General features: G+C 59.6%; 1 protein-coding gene across 1 annotated transcript in view; it reads left to right on the top strand.

Moving 5' to 3' along the window:
• Positions 1 to 5,242: 5,242 nt before the first annotated feature.
• CAMKK1 (calcium/calmodulin dependent protein kinase kinase 1) overlaps positions 5,243 to 15,569 on the top strand; it is a 120,406-nt gene continuing 110,079 nt past the window's right edge. The window contains exon 1 of the mRNA XM_068165350.1: positions 5,243 to 5,306. The gene's annotated coding sequence lies outside the window, so the exon portion shown is untranslated. The remainder of the gene's footprint in view (positions 5,307 to 15,569) is intronic.

The following is a 15,569-nucleotide window of genomic DNA, read 5'->3' on the forward strand; positions in this document are numbered from 1 at the left end:
TGCCCAGGGTGGTGCAGCTCCTCTGCATTGCTGCCCAGGGTGGTGCAGCTCCTCTGCACTGCTGCCCAGGGCGGTGCAGTTCCTCTGCATTGCTGCCCAGGGTGGTGCAGCTCCTCTGCACTGCTGCCCAGGGTGGTGCAGCTCCCCTGCATTGCTGCCCAGGGTGGTGCAGCTCCTCTGCATTGCTGCCCAGGGTGGTGCAGCTCCTCTGCACTGCTGCCCAGAGTGGTGCAGCTCCCCTGCATTGCTGCCCAGGGTGGTGCAGCTCCTCTGCACTGCTGCCCAGGGTGGTGCAGCTCCTCTGCACTGCTGCCCAGGGTGGTGCAGCTCCTCTGCACTGCTGCCCAGGGTGGTGCAGCTCCTCTGCACTGCTGGCCAGAGTGGTGCAGCTCCCCTGCACTGCTGCCCAGGGTGGTGCAGCTCCTCTGCATTGCTGCCCAGGGTGGTGCAGTTCCTCTGCACTGCTGCCCAGGGTGGTGCAGCTCCCCTGCACTGCTGCCAGCTCAGAATGCTGTCCAGAGGCAGCTGCACAGGCTGCAGAGATGGCCTGACCCAACCTCATGAAGTTCAGCTAGGCTAACTGCAAAGTCCTACAGCTTGGTCAGGGCCATCCCAAGCACAAATCCAGGCTGGATGAGAGAATAGAGCAGAGCAGAGCAGAGCAGAGCAGAGCAGAGCAGAATAGAATAGAATAGAATAGAATAGAATAGAATAGAATAGAATAGAATAGAATAGAATAGAATAGAATAGAATAGAATAGAATAGAATAGAATAGAATAGAATAGAATAGAATAGAATAGAATAGGAAAGGAATAGAATTAACCAGGCTGGAAAAAACCTCTGAGATCACCAAGTCCAACCTCTCACCCAGCACCATCTGATCAACTAAACCACGGCACCAAGTGCCTCATCCAGTCTCTCCTTAAACTCCTCCAGGGATGGGGACTCCACCACCTCCCCAGGCAGCCCATCCCAATGGGCAATCACTCTCTCTGTGTAGAACTTCTTCCAAACATCCAACCTAAACCTCCCCTGGCACAGCTTGAGACTGTGTCCTCTTGTTCTGGTGCTGGCTGCCTGGGAGAAGAGACCAACCCCCACCTGGCTACAGCCTCCCTTCAGGTAATTGTAGAGAGCAATAAGGTCTCCCCTGAGCCTCCTCTTCTCCAGGCTAAGCAACCCCAGCTCCCTCAGCCTCTCCTCACAGGGCTGTGCTCCAGACCCCTCCCCAGCCTTGTTGCCCTTCTCTGGACACCTTCCAGGGAGTGACTGGAGAGCAGCCTGCAGGAGAAGGCCTTGGGGGTGTCAGTTGGTGACAAACTCCCTGAGATCCAGCACTGGTTCCTGGCAGCCCAGCAGGCAGCTGAGTGCTTGGCTGCATCCAAAGCAGGGAGAGCAGCAGCACAGGGAGGGGATTCTGCTGCCCCTCTGCCCTGTTATAGATTCATCTTGGTTGGAAGAGACCTTGAAGATTATCAACCCCCTCTGTTCACTTTGCAGTGCCCAGGCACCACTGAACCTCAGCACCACATCTCCATGCTTTTCAGTCCCTCCAGGCATGGGGACCCCACCCCTGCCCTGGGCAGCCTGGGCCAGGACTTGACAGCTTTTCAGGGGAAATTTTTCCTCATGTCCAACCTAAGCCTCCCCTGGTGCACCTTGGGCCATTTCCTCTTCTCCTGTCCCTTGTTCCTAGGGAGCAGAGCCCAACCCCCACCTGGCTCCAGCCTCCTCTCAGGGAGCTGCAGAGAGCAAGGAGGTCTCCCTCAGCCTCCTCTGCTCCAGGCTCCACGCCCCCAGCTCCCTCAGCTGCTGCTCCCCAGCCCTGTTCTGCAGACCCTTCCCCAGCTCTGTTGCCCTTCTCTGGACAACCAAAGGAACCAGGGAACTTCCAGAGAAAGAGCAGCCAAATCCCTGCTCATAAATGCCCTGGGGTGTAGACAAAGGAAGCTTCACTGCCTTGAGCATGGGCTGGAAGGGAGAGGTCCCAGGAAGCCTGGGCAGTGTGAGATGCTGGAAAGCTTTCATGTGCTGCAATGACAACCCAGCATCTCCTTGCTGAAAGGTTTTCTGCATGGAAGGAGCAATGAGAAGGTGTTTCCAGCTGCTGGTGGAGAATGCTGTCCCAGCTGTCCTCCTTCAGACACCAGGGGCCCTGGGTGCATCATTTCCATCTCTGTTCTGGTTTCTTTGCTCTGGCTGCTGCAGGCAGGAATTGTGTACCTGAGGGGTAAAGCTGGACCAAATAGCAGTTAAAGACAGGAAACCATGGAAACACTGCCAGGACTGTGGGTAAAACATATCCAAGGAGATGACAAACTGCCAGGAGTGAAGACTGGAACGTCCTGGTCACCCTCAACTCCGGAGGCTCTGCCTCCTGCCCCCTGCTGCTCATCACACTGCTGCTGAGCAGCTCCAAGAGCTCTCCTCTGCTCCAGTGTTTCCTGCTCATGGAGGATCTTCTCTTCTGGATTTCCTCTGTGAAGAGCTGGCAGAACAATTCCTCCCAGCTTTCTAACTTCACTGAGTGCAGCAACAATTAACAGCCAAGTTTAGAGCCACAGAATCACAGCATGGGTTGGGTTGGAAGGGACCACAAAGCTCAGCCAGCTCCAGCCCCCTGCCATGGGCAGGGACACCTCCCACCAGCACAGGCTGCTCAGGGCCTCATCCAGCCTGGCCCTGAACACCTCCAGGCAGGAGGCAGCCACAGCCTCCCTGGGCAGCCTGTGCCAGAGTCTCCCCACCCTCACCCTCAAGAATTTCTTCCTCATCTCCAGTCTCAGTCTCCTCTCTCTGTGGCCTCCTCTGGAACCTCTCCAGCAGCTCCATGTCCTTCCTGTGCTGGGGGCCACAGAATTGGACACAGTGCTGCAGGTGGGCTCTGCTCTGTCCTGCTGCTCTCCCTGCACTCAGCTGCCTCCTGGGCTGCCAGGGACCACTGCTGGCTCAGGGGGAGATTTTCTTCCTTGCAGAATCAGGGGACAGAGAACACTGTGGTTGTGGAACTGGATCCAGTAGCAAATACAATTATTAGCAGTAGGCAAATGAGGTCTCAAAGCTTTCAGGCACAAGTCAAACCATTTCAGTTCAAGGTTATTTTTGGCTGAAATTTGTCTGGCTGGACCAACACTTTGGGTGGAAGTGACAAGGCATTAGCTCTGGGTAAACCTGTTCATCTGCAGGGAGCTGCTCAGCTGCCTGTGCCCAGCCAGGGTGACAAAGCACATTTCTGCAGCAACCAGAACTGGCTGCACACAGTGAATTGCAGCAAGGTTTGCCTCAAGGAGAGGCACCACAGAATGAGTAAGTGACAGAGCTGGTGGTCCCCACCAGGCTCACAACACAGCTTCACTCTCTGCATCAGTAGTGTCCCTTCATTGCCTTTCAGTACTCCTCTAGACACAGTGACAGCCCAAGCAGGCTCTTGGGAGGGGAACCAGAGCTGGTAGCAAACCTCAAGTGGCTTTTGTAATCTGGACTGGTTCTGTGCTGTGAAAGCCATGGCAGGAATTCATCTGTTTGCAAAGCAGGGGATTGTCTGGGATCCCCTGGAAGCAGGCAACAAGCACTTCTGCCTGCCTGCCTGCTGTCACAGCGGGAAGGAGCAGCAGCCAGCGAGGGGTGAGTCAGGAATGTGGATTTAATCCAACTCTTGCTCTCCAGCCACAGCTCAGATCCCCTGGTGGGGATCCTGGCAGCCAGTGGGGTCACAGCAGGGCCCAGCTGGCCTGGCTGCCAGTCACTGGTCACAAACCCAACACCTCACCGCTCCCACAGCAAACACACTTGGCAGCTGGGTGTGGAGCTGCAGGGGGAGCCAGGGCATGGGCAACCCTCAGCCAAGTAGGTAAAAGAGAGAGGGCAGAACTGAAAGGCAAAACACAAGTCATGAAGCACAGAGGGCACTGGCCTGCAGGAATCCCTTGGCTGATGGCAGTGGAATTAATGTGCAGCATTTCTCCCCAGTGCTGTAGGGCTTCACACAATGCTTGGGTGCCAGCAGGCTGGAGATGGAGCCTGGGTGAGAGGACACCGGCCTCACGCCAGCGAGCAGGCTGGAGAGCAAGGAGGTGCTGCCCTGCAGCTGCTGCTCACAGCAGTGCCCCCCTGCTGCCAGGGAGCACACGGGCAGGGTGCTGCAGGCCCCACGGACAGCCCCACCACCCATGCCCCAGGGAGCAGCCTGAGCCTGTGCCCCACCACCCACACCACACCGTGTCCCTCACACTCCATTCCTCTGCCTGCAGGTGTCCTGGGCCCAGCAGCCCTGCTGTTGCCTGCCCTGGCACCGTCATTGTGCCAGACTGGACTGACAGAAATCCCCCTGTTTTCACCCCAGACTGTCCCCAGCCTGTAGGTACCTCTGGTTACGCAGAACCCAGCACAGGGAGCGTGGCAGGGAGCTCTGAGCCCCCCCAGTCCACCCCCTGCTCCAGCAGGGCACCCACAGCAGCTTGCCCAGCAGCACAGTGAGAGGATGCTGAGCTGGAGAGCAGCCAGGGGGAGTCATGGAGCCACAGAGCAGTCGGGGTGGGAAGGGACCTCTGGAGAGCAACCACTGCAGCCCCCTGCCCCAGCACAGTGCCCAGGGTCAGTGCCCAGCTGGCTTTGGAAGCTCTCCAGAGGAGACTCCACAACCTCTCTGGGCAGCCTGCTCCAGGCCTCCAGCACCCTCACAACAAACAACTTTCTCCTCCTCTTCACATCCAACCTCCTGGGCTCCACTCTCTGCCCCTTGCTGCCCCTTGTGCTGGCCCTGGGCACCACTCAGCAGAGCCTGGCCCCAGCCTCTTGCCCCCCACAGCTCCTTCAGCTCTTGCTGAGCATTGCTCAGCTCCCCTCTGGGGCTGCTCTTCTGCAGGCTCTCAGCCCCAGGGCTCTCAGCCTTTGCTGCTCCCAGAGCTGCTCCAGGCCCCTCAGCAGCTCTGCAGCCTGCCCTGGGCTCTGCCCAGCAGCTCTCTGTCCCTCTGAGCTGGACCCAGCACTGCAGCTGCGGCCTGCCTAGGGCACAGCAGTGGTGAAGGAGACGCTCCCTCACCTGCTGGCCTGCAGGCTGGAAGCCGCACACCGCGGGGCAGCACCGGGCCGGGGCCGCTCCTCCCCTCACGGTCAAGGGCCGGGCGGGGACCAGTGGGCGCCGCGCGGGCCCGGGAGGTGCGGCCGCAGCCAGCCAATGGGGGGCGTCGGGTCGGCGGCGGCGCGGGGGCGGAGCGCGCTGATAGGGCGCGGGCCGGGGAGTTTGGCCGGGCGCTGCAAACAGCGGCACGTTGGAGCCGAGCGGTGCCGAGCGCGGCCGAGCGCAGGTGAGCGCGGGGCGGCGGCGCCGCCGCGACGGGGCGCGCGCCCGAGGCGGGCTGCCTGCCGCGGGCTGCCTGCCGCAGCCGCGGGGCTCCCGCGCGCCGTCGCCTCGCCGCGTCCTGTCCGCGGGGCTGCGTCCCGCGCGCGCCGCCCGCGGGGCCGCCTAGGCCGCGCTGCCCGCGCGGGTTCCCCCCTCTGCGGCCGGCTCTGCCCCGCGCCGGGGCAGGTGCGGCGCGGGGCGGCGGCACGCGCGCGGGTCTGCTGCCGCGGGGCCGCCGGGCGGGACGCGGGCGGGCTGCGGGCTGCGGGGCGCGAGAGGCGCGGCCCGGGAGCGGGTGCGCTCTTCCTGGCTGCTCCGGGGGGGAAGCCGCTTCATCCCCGCCCCGCCCGGGCTGCGGGAGCCGAGCGCTGCCGCAGCGGGGCTGGGGATGCGCCGTGGGGGCGGCAGCCCCCGCCGCAGGGCTTCGGCAGGCGCGGATATTCCTGGCAAAGTAACGATCCTCCCGGGAGCTCGGATCCGGGGCAGCTTGTCCGTCACGGCAGGCATCCCTCGCCCTTTTCCCGGGGGAGACAGGGGCAGAGCAGAGGGTATGAAGCGCGGTGAGCTCCGCGCAGGCTTGTCCCCGCGTCCTTGCGGATCAGCCTGAGCTCCTCCGCTTGCCTTCCCCGGGGTCAGTGCTTTGTGCCGAGCTGCGCTGCCCCGGCCCCGCCTCGCACGCCCCTCGCAGCAGGCTGTGCGGAGGGCTCCGTCCCCCTGCCTGGCTCTGGGGGAGGCTCAGCCGCGGCTGCCGAGGCCTGCCGCCGTGAGCAGGGGGTGCTGCTCCTGCGGCGATGCCGCTGCCGCCGCTCCGCGCAGGCTGCCCTTACCCGTCTGTGGTACTTGTGGCTTGTGGCAAGGGGAGCTGTTGCTTTTCCGTGCGCAGCAGCCTGTGGCTCACAAGGCCACTTCCCTTCAGGTGTTAATTTCCTCCCTGTGAGGCATCTCTGGCAGCTTCAATTTGTTCTGGTGTTTGACCTGGGATGGCTTTTAAGTGTTGCTTCTGAAACTAGATAGGGCAAGAGAAGAGTCCTTATCTCGGCTGCTTGAAGAGAAAAAGCGAAGCTGGAGCCGTGCTCCGGCATGTCCCTGCACACGGCAGAGTTGCTGTGCTGCGTGCAGCCCGGGCTGGGGTGTGTGCTGTGAGCAGGACTCATCTCTAGGCAGAGCAATACTTTGCATTTCCTGAGCTTGCTCCCTTGGCTTTAGCCTGGAGAGGGCCAGATCTTAGCAACCAGGAGCGTAAGCAGCAGCCTCTTACCACTCCAGCGAGGAGCTCAGGCATGTTAGTGCCTGATGCGTTAGCAAGGCTGGGCTCAGGTCCCTGCAGCTGCTGCACCACTGGGTCCTGGTAGTTCCAGACTGAAGCCACTTGATGCCAGTGAATGCAGCTTGCCTTCAAGAACTCTCCAGGTGTTTATTCGTGCTGACTGGGACATCCTTGTGGGTTGGAGTGGACAAGCTTGGGGTGGGACACGTGTGGGTGCTCGTGCTCCCAGGACAGCTCCAGGCCCAGGGAGGGTGGGCAGAGCTGCTCTCATCCAGCTGCTTCTGGAGCTGAGCTGCAAGAGGACCTCGTCTCCCAGTGAGGTGCCCCCGTTGCTGTCTGTGCTTTACTTCTGGCACTTTCAAAGCCTGTGCTGCTGGGCATGTGTGCCTCCTAATCAAGGTGTTCATTAAGCCCTAAATGTATTGGCTTGATATAATTAATTGTCCTTACACTAATCAGACTCCCAAGGGCCAGCTTTCTTTGGCCGGGGAGGCACTGTGGGTATTTTCTTCCCTTGGGCTCTTGTGGGGTGGCTACAGTGGGACTGTCCCCAGGCTGCAGCAGAGGAGCTGTCCGGTGGGACAGTGCTGCGCTGCTCAGGCAGTGGTCTCCACGAGCACTACTGTGCTTTGGACCTGGGTTTGAAGAGGTGGCACTGTGCGGAGCACATCCCCTGTGCTTCAGCCGCGGCTCTGCTTGCCCAGCTCCAGTGTCCCTTCATGCTGGTGTTTGTTCCCTGGAGGTCCTGAGGAGCGCTGCACTGGAACTGGGGAGAGACAAGTGCTGGCTGCAAGCCCCTCCTCTGCTCAGAGCCTTTCTGTGGCTGTCACGACCCCGTAAAGTCCCATGGGGTCAGTGCTACCTGCAAGTGGGGGAAGGGTAAACGCCTTCTGTAAGAGGCTTCAGGGAAAGGCTGGTGGTGCTGGGTGTTGCTGTGGACCATTTACAGGGTGGTTTGGGTCTCCAGAAGAGATACCTGGCCGAGGAGCAGAGAGAAGGGCCATGAGGATGAGCAGGGGGCTGGAGCACCTCTCCTACGAGGACAGGCTGAAGGAGTTGGGGCTGTTCAGTCTGGAGAAGAGAAGGCTCCCAGGTGACCTAATTGTGGCCTTCCAGGATCTGAAGGGGGCTACAGGAGGGCTGGGGAAGGACTTCTCAGGATCTCAGGTAGTGATAGGACCAGGGGGAATGGAATGAAGCTGGAGGTGGGGAGGAAGTTCTTCCCCATGAGAGTGGTGAAGCCCTGGAATGGGTTGTCCAGGGAGGTGGTTGAGGCCCCAGCCCTGGAGGTGTTTAAGCCCAGGCTGGCTGAGGCTCTGGCCAGGCTGATCTAGTGTGGGGTGTCCCTGCCCGTGGCAGGGGGGTTGGGACTGGCTGATCCTTGTGGTCCCTTCCAAGCCTGACTGATACTATACTAGAATACAGCTGATGTATCAAAGCATGCCAGGCTAGTGGAGGGCAAGGGCTGGGTGCTGGTGGGAGCTCAGTGTGAGGATGGCTGTGCTGGGGCTGTGGGGGGAGTTTGGCAGCCTCTGAAGTCCCTTTGTGTGGTTCACTGTGCCTCGGGAAGCTGCCTGGAGAGAACATCCCTGTTACTGCCCAGCACTGCAGGTGGGGTGTGGATGGGTCTGTGCAGCACTGGCTGCAGCAGGAGGCAGGCTCTGCTTTTGTGGCAGGGAGGTCCCTGCTGGCTCCCTGGGTGCTGAGCACTCACTGCTGCCAATGTAAACTGGTGGAAGATGGGAGGGGGAAGTGGTTTGAGTGAGGGCAGCAGCAGAGCCCTGGTCTGGGCAGCATCAGTAGGAGCTCTGGGACACCGAGGTGTGAAGGAGAGTGGGCAAGCAAAAGCTGCTGGGTGGGCTTTTACCCACTTGTAGCTTAGGATAGGGGAGACCTTCCTGCACAGCCTCTGAGAGATGCTTTCTGCTGCTCAGCCCTGGCACTGCCACTGAGGCTTGGCAGCTGGAGAAAGCAGGACCTGAGCCTGTCCCTCTGCTGAGAGCCAGTGCAGAGGCAAGTTAGAATCATGGAATCCTCAAGGCTGGGAAAGACCTCGAAGATCATCGGGTCCAACGTCCTATCCAACCTCCAAGACCACTAGACCATGTTCTGAAGTGGCCCTAGATTACCCCTTCCTCTTTAGATGAAGGCAAAGCCTGAGCTGGCAGTGGGAAAGCCAAGGTTGGCATCAGATAAATTGTTACTGGCTTGTGGCTCAAAAGGTAAGGAAGCAGGCCCTGGGGGAGAGCTGGGTGTGGGTGACCCTCCCAGGGCTTTATCTTCATGGTCTCCTCTCTCTGATCTTCACTCCTTTAGTTTGTGGCACAGGATGTCACTTGCCTTGAGAAGCAAGCAGCCAGCGGGGGGGGAGCCAGTCATTAGAAAACCTGTGGCTGAAGAACTGGGTGTGGGGAGCTGGCTTGGAGAGGGGTGGGGATGGCTGAGGGGTACAGGGGCAGCTGCTGGCATGGCACAGTGTGGCAGCTCTCAGCATCATGGAATCATAGAAGGGTTTGGCTTGGAAGGGACCACAAAGATCTTCCAGTACCAACCCCCTGCCATGGGCAGGGACCCCTCCCACCAGCACAGGCTTCTCAGGGCCTCATCCAGCCTGGCCTGGAACACCTCCAGGCAGGAGGCAGCCACAGCCTCCCTGGGCAGCCTGTGCCAGAGGCTCCCCAGCCTCACTCTCAACAATCTCTTCCTCATCTCCAGTCTCCATCTCCTCTCTCCCAGCTCAAAGCCATTGTTCCTCATCCTGTCCCTCCCAGCCCTTGTCACAAGTCCCTCCCCAGCTCTCCTGGAGCCCTTCAGGTACTGAAGGCTGCTCTGAGGTCTCCCTGGAGCCTTCTCTTCTCCAGGATGCACAGCCCCAGCTCTCCCAGCCTGGCCCCATCTGCAGGTCAGTGATGTCTGCGATGGGATAAAGCATCAAGGATTGGGTGCAGGATGTGAATGGTGCTGTGTAGTCAGACACCTTGTTTGAATTCTAACAGGGGCTGAGCTTAGCCTGGTTGGAGAGAAATGTTTGAGCAGGGGTAAAGCCATAGAGGTGTGGATTGATTTGGGTGGGAAGAGACCTTCCAAGCTCATCCAGCCCAAGCCCTTTCAGCCAGCAGGGACAGCCCCAACCACAGCAGGTTGCTCACAGCCCCAACCAACCTGCCCTGCACTGCTGCCAGCCATGGGGCAGCTCTCTGGGCAGCCTGGGCCAGGCTCTCCCCAGCCTCAGCACCAAACCTTTCTCCTTCTCTCCACTCTCAAGCTCCCTCTCTCAGTTCAAACCATCCCCCCTTGGCCTGGCACCACAGGCCCTGAGCAAAACTCTGTCCCCAGCTTTCTGATCTCCCCTTGAGGCACTGCAAGGCCACCAGAAGCTCTCCCTGGAGCCTTCTCCTCTCCAGGCTGCCCAAGGCCAACTCTCTCAGCCTGGCTCCCAGCAGAGGGCTTCCAGCCCTGCCAGCACTGCTGTGGCCTCCTCTGGCCCTGCTCCCCCAGCTCCCTGTCTGTGCTGAGGGCTCCAGAGCTGCCCCAGCACTGCAGGGAGGTCTCAGCAGAGCACAGCAGAGGGGCAGAATCCCCTCCCTGCCCCTGCTGCCCTCACTGCTGGGGCTCAGCCCAGGCCAGGCTGGGGCTGGGCTGGCAGTGCTTGGTGCTGGCTCCTGTCCAGCTGTGCACCCCCAGCACCCCCAAGCCCTTCTCCTCAGGGCTGAAGGATACTGCTCTGACAGATACTGGTGGGATGAAGCTGCAGTAGTGACTTCATGGCTGTGTGGGAGGGTGGCTGTGGATGGGTGGTGCTGGGTGAGGTGTAAGTGGAGGGGCAGGGCTGCAGCTCTGCAGCATTGGAGATGTCTCCCAGCTTTATTTGTCCACAGGTGTTGGCCCTAGTCACAGCCAGGGCTGTCAGTCAGGGCTCCTTTCTCTGGGGCATGTTGCAGAACTCTCCAGCAGTGGCAGTGCTCAGGCCCTGGGTGGCAGCCCTGCAGCTCTGTGTGTGGTGTCCCTCAGCCCCCCAGCTCCTGCCCTGCATGTGGGGCCCTTGGCCTTGGTTGGGGGGAGCTGTGGCACAGGGGAGGAGTGAGACCAGAGTGATGCAGGGAGGTCTCTGTGGGCTCCTGGGGAGGGCCTGTGCCTGCCTTCAGAGGCTGCTTTCTCTTTATTTGTTTTTGCTAGAGTCAAACATCAGGACTGTCAAAAACCTTCCATCTGGAAGCCTGACTCAAGCTTTCCTGTTTCCCTGGTTTCCAGTACTGCATTTCTCTCCAGTCTGTCTCCCCTGTCCCCTGTAGCTGCAGCCACTTCATCAGCAGACATGGGGTGCAGGCTGGCACTGCCCCACTGGCAGTTCTGACTTGCTCAGGAATGTACAGCCTGGATTTGTTGGTCACCCCTGGGTGAGGACTTCAGGAACACTTTCCTGTTCCATTGCAGCCTTCAGGTTTATTTTTGGCATGAGTGATATGGGCAGAACCAGAGGGAGAAGCATAAATCTCTGTTCTGAGTGCCAAGTCCCTGACACTGCAGGATCTCCAATTCTCTTCCTTTCCTGGGCTGGTGTCCCTGGATGGGGAGGTTCTCCAGTTTGACAGACTCTTGTCAGTGGTACCCAGGGGCAGGACGAGGGGCACAGCCTGGAGCTCAGGTGGCTCCATCTGACCTGTTTGGTGTGAGGCTGCTGGAGGCCTGGAGCAGGCTGCCCAGAGGGGTTGTGGAGTCTGCTGGTGTGCAGAGCTTCCCTGGATGGAGAGGTCCCCTGGAGGATGCAGCCCCTCAGGGGCAGGTTCTCCTGAAAGGTGCAGACCTGTGGCTCAGCTTCTCAGGGGGCCAAGGCTGGCAGCTGAAGGGGGAGGTTGTCCTGTGGCAGGTGGCAGCTTCTCGGCCCAGACTCCTGCTGGTGCAGGGAGTGAACCTGGCTGAACAGGAGCCCTTGGGTCTCATTCCTTGGTGGCTGAGTCATGCCTGGGGGATGGAGGTGTGGTTTGCTGAGGACTTGCTTCTCCGGGGCTGCTGCCTTGTTTGAAGGCCAGGACCTCTGAGACAGTTGCAGTTCCTTCTGGCGGGAGCCCTGTGGGATCCCTCTCGCCTTGTGGTCTCTGGGCTGGCTTTGGTCCTCTGCAGCTGGTGGCTGCAGTCAGGGCAGGCTGTGAAATGCTGTGCTCAGAGAGTCTGTGGGGAAGCTGTTAGCTCATTAACTGTCCCAGTGCTAATTATTCTGTGTGAGGGTAAGCAGTGGGGCTGTGATGTGCCAAGATGCAGAGCTCCTGCCCCTTGCCCCCCTTCCCAGGCCGTGCTGCCTGCAGGGCAGCCGTGGCTGTGCCTTAGGCAAGCTGTGGAAGTCAGTTTGCTTTGTGCTGCTGGAATGGCAGCTGCTCCCCCGGGGCTGCTGGAGCCAGATTCAGGGGGGGTTATTCATTCATTTATTTGGCTACCTAGTGCTCTTTCTCCAGTGCTCCTCACAAGTATGAGAGAGGAGGGCTGGGCCTTACCTTCTGGACTGGCACTTGCTTGTCAGTGGTACCCAGGGACAGGGCTCAGGGCACAAACTGGAACCCAGGAGGCTCCATCTGACCAGGAGGAGAAACTTTTGTGGTGTGAGGCTGCTGGAGGCCTGGGGCAGGCTGCCCAGAGAGGTTGTGGAGTCTCCCTCTCTGGAGAGCTTCCAAACCCACCCTGGGCATTGTGCTCCTGGGCAAGCTGCTGTGGGTGCCCTGCTGTAGGAGAGGGTTGGACTGGGTGGTCCCTGGAGGTCCCTTCTGACCCCACCATGCTGGGGTTGTGTAGGGTTTTGCTGGGAGCAGAGGTGGGGCAGAAGGGTCTGTGCTGAGCCCTCAGGAGCACAGAGCTTTGTGCCAGGGTGGGAGGAAGTGGGCAGCTCCCTGTGAGCTGCAGTGCCTGCCCAGTGTCCCATCAGTGCTTGTTTGCTCAGCCAAGTGTCTCCGTCACTCGGTGACCTTGTGAGGGCTAAGCAGTGGAGTGGTGTGCTGGCTGGAGGTTAGATGCCAGACCCCGTGGGGGGGTTGTGCCTGGCAAGACCTGCAGTGCTCTGAGGGAACATCTTCTGCAAAGGAACAAGTATTTTTTCCTTCTGTAGTGTTCTCCCTTCCATGGATTCCTGCTGTGGCTGTTGGACACTAAGCATGCTGTGCAGAATTAGTCTTGCAGACCCACAAGGCTTTCAGCTGAGAAGGATGATTTGGGCTGTAGGATGTTAATTAACACCAAGAAGACTCATTTAGTTCTTTCCTCTGGCTGCAGATTTCCTTGGAAACCTGGAGCTCCAGGTCACAGCTGGACCCAACCACTGAGTGCTCAGCATAGGTCTTCCCCCAGGAGCAGGCTTGGGGGCTCAGCTGGGGTGGGAAGAGAAGGACTCATAGAATCACACAGAGGTTTGGGTTGGAAGGGACCTCCAGAGGTCCTCTGGGCCCCCCCCTGCAGTCAGTGGACATCCTCCCCTAGAGCAGCTTGCCCAGGGCCCCGTGGAGCTGAGTGCCCAGGCTGAACCCCTCCTGGGGCTGTGGCAGTGCTGGAAGCTGCTGGTGACCCCAGGGTGTGAATTGGCCACACCAAGGGGTGTGAGATCCTCCTCCCCGAGTGACCAGCCCTGCAGTGCCTGCATTGCACAGCCTGGTCCTGTGCCAGCAGGGTCTGCACTCAGGTGCTGCTGTCCTCCTCCTTGTGTTTCTCAGCTGCCCCTATTCACACTTAACTTGTGGTCCTGGGAATGCAGCAAACCTTGGGTTAGCCACCTCAGAGGTGGCCTTGGCACACAGCCTGTTGTGCTGTTGCTCCCTTGCAGTCCTGAGAGACTTTCATAGAGTCACAGACCTCTTTGGGTTGGAAAAGCCTTCTAAGATCATCCCATCCAGCCATCTACCAGCACCACTAAACCATGGCCCCAAGTTCCCTGAACACCTCCAGGGGTGGGGACTCCACCACCTCCTGAGCAGCTTTCTCAGGGCTGCCTTCCTCTGCTCCCCCACTGCAGGCAGCTGTTTCAATTCTATAGAGAAGGTGAGTCCCAAAGCCCCAAGCAGCATGGGCACAGCCTTGTGCTGTTTCCTGTGCTAGATACTGTGAGCAGCAGGGCTGGGGCACTGGTTGTCCCTTTGCTCCAGGCTGTCATCTCTACAGCAGATAGAGCTGAAGGAGTTGGGCAGCAGCAGGAAGGAGCCTGTGGCAGCACAGCTTTGTGGCCCTGCCTGAGGTGGGTCTCATTGCCAGCTCCTCTGTGCTGCACCCAGCTCTGGCAAGGTACTCTCCAGCAGCCCCCTGCCTCTGTGCTTCCTCACACTGCTGCTGTCAGCACTCAGGCACCACTGAGCTTTCCTCCTCATGTGCTGGAGGTGCAGCTGGTGGTCTTGGTCTGAATGCTGCTCTGCATTTGGAGAAACACTGGGATGCTGCAAGGGTGCCCTGCCAGAGGAGGGTCTGTGGCTGTTGCTTCACACTGGCTGTCTGCTCCAGACCCTCTCTTCACCTCCTCCAGCCTCCCTCAGCATGTCAGGCCTGCTCTCTCTGTGGACAAGGAGCTGGCTGGAGGCAGCTGCCTGGGATGGATGGGATGTGGGGATGAATTGCAGCTCCATGAGGGAAGGAGGCTTCCTCTGCAGGATGTGAGAAGTGATGGATGGGAGTGTCAAAGCAAGAGGATGGATTTGCCCCTTGGGGGAACTGAGTGCTGCCTTAAAGGTTTGTTCTGCTTCTTCAGAGCCTCCCTCCCTGTCTTTTATGGATGGTTACAGATCGGTCTGCAAATACTGGGAGTGAAGGAGAGACCTTGGTTTGGATACTGGTGGTAGAGAACATGGTAGCCCCATGCCAAAGAGCTCCAGGCCCTGGAAAGGCAGCAGGACCTGCAGTGCTCCTGGTGACACAGTGGAGTACACAAGTGCAGGACAGCCACTGGCACAGTCTGAATTCTGGCCCTTCCTGACCCCTCCCTCTGGAGCTGCTGTCTGGGCAGTGCTCTTTGAGAGCATTTGTGCTGGAGCCAGGGGTTTGGACCTGGTTGTGCTAATGCCTTGTGCCTTAGGTGGCAGCCTGAGGACAGAAGATTCCTCCACTGACCTCTTACTGCTGGCATGCTTTGATGCTGGATTCCAGCTGACCCTTCTACAGCTGTTGGGCATCTTTGCTGGCAGAGGTCAGTGAGATCTGAGGCTGCCAGCTCTGCAAGGCAGTGTACAACAGAGCTGGGGGGAGGGCCTGTGTCAGCACCTGATGCCCAGGTGGAGAAGTGGAGGCTGCCCCAGTTCAGCTTCTCAGACAGCCCTCAGTGGAGCAGGGACAGAAAGGTGTGGCTGTGCTCAGGGCTGGGCTGTGGGGCTACTGCCTGGGAAAGGGGTGAGGGCAACTTCCCTGTGAGGCTGCTGGAAGCCTGGAGCAGGCTGCCTAGAGAGGCTGTGGAGTCTCCTCCTCCTCTGGGCATTTCCAAGACACCTCTGGATGTGCTCCTGGCTGACCCTGCTCAGGCAGCAGTTTGGTCCCTTCCAGCCCCTGCCACTCTGTGTCCTTCATCTGTTGGCATGGTGAGAACAAGTCCCCAGAGGGAAGGCTGGGGAAGGTGGAAGGCTTTGCCCCTCTGCCCTCTCATAGTGGTGATGAACTTCACCAGTCTCAGCTGGTGAATCAGGGCAGCTTCCTGCTCTGCATTTCCCTGGGGGGGCCAGCAGGCATCTCTTGCTGCACACTGCTCCACACTGGGCTGAGGCTGCTGCTCTCTCCTGGCTGCTGCAGTACCGATGTGAGCAGTGCTGGATGTGCCTTGCAGCAGCAGTGCAGAGCAGGTGCTGGGAGTCCCTTCCTCAGTGCAGGTGAGGCTGCAGGAGGCAGCTGGCTCCTTTGGGTCCTTTTGTTGATTTTCAGGGCTTGCTGTTTACAAGGAGCCAGTAAGTGGCTGTGCTTCACCTGAAGGCACTGTGCCTGTCTGCTGGACAGGGGGGTTGTCACAGATGC

The sequence above is a fragment of the Melanerpes formicivorus genome, unplaced genomic scaffold (genome assembly GCF_026170545.1).
Source record: "Melanerpes formicivorus ecotype bairdi unplaced genomic scaffold, bMelFor1.0.p_v2 SCAF_88, whole genome shotgun sequence".
Taxonomy (NCBI): Eukaryota; Metazoa; Chordata; class Aves; order Piciformes; family Picidae; genus Melanerpes; species Melanerpes formicivorus.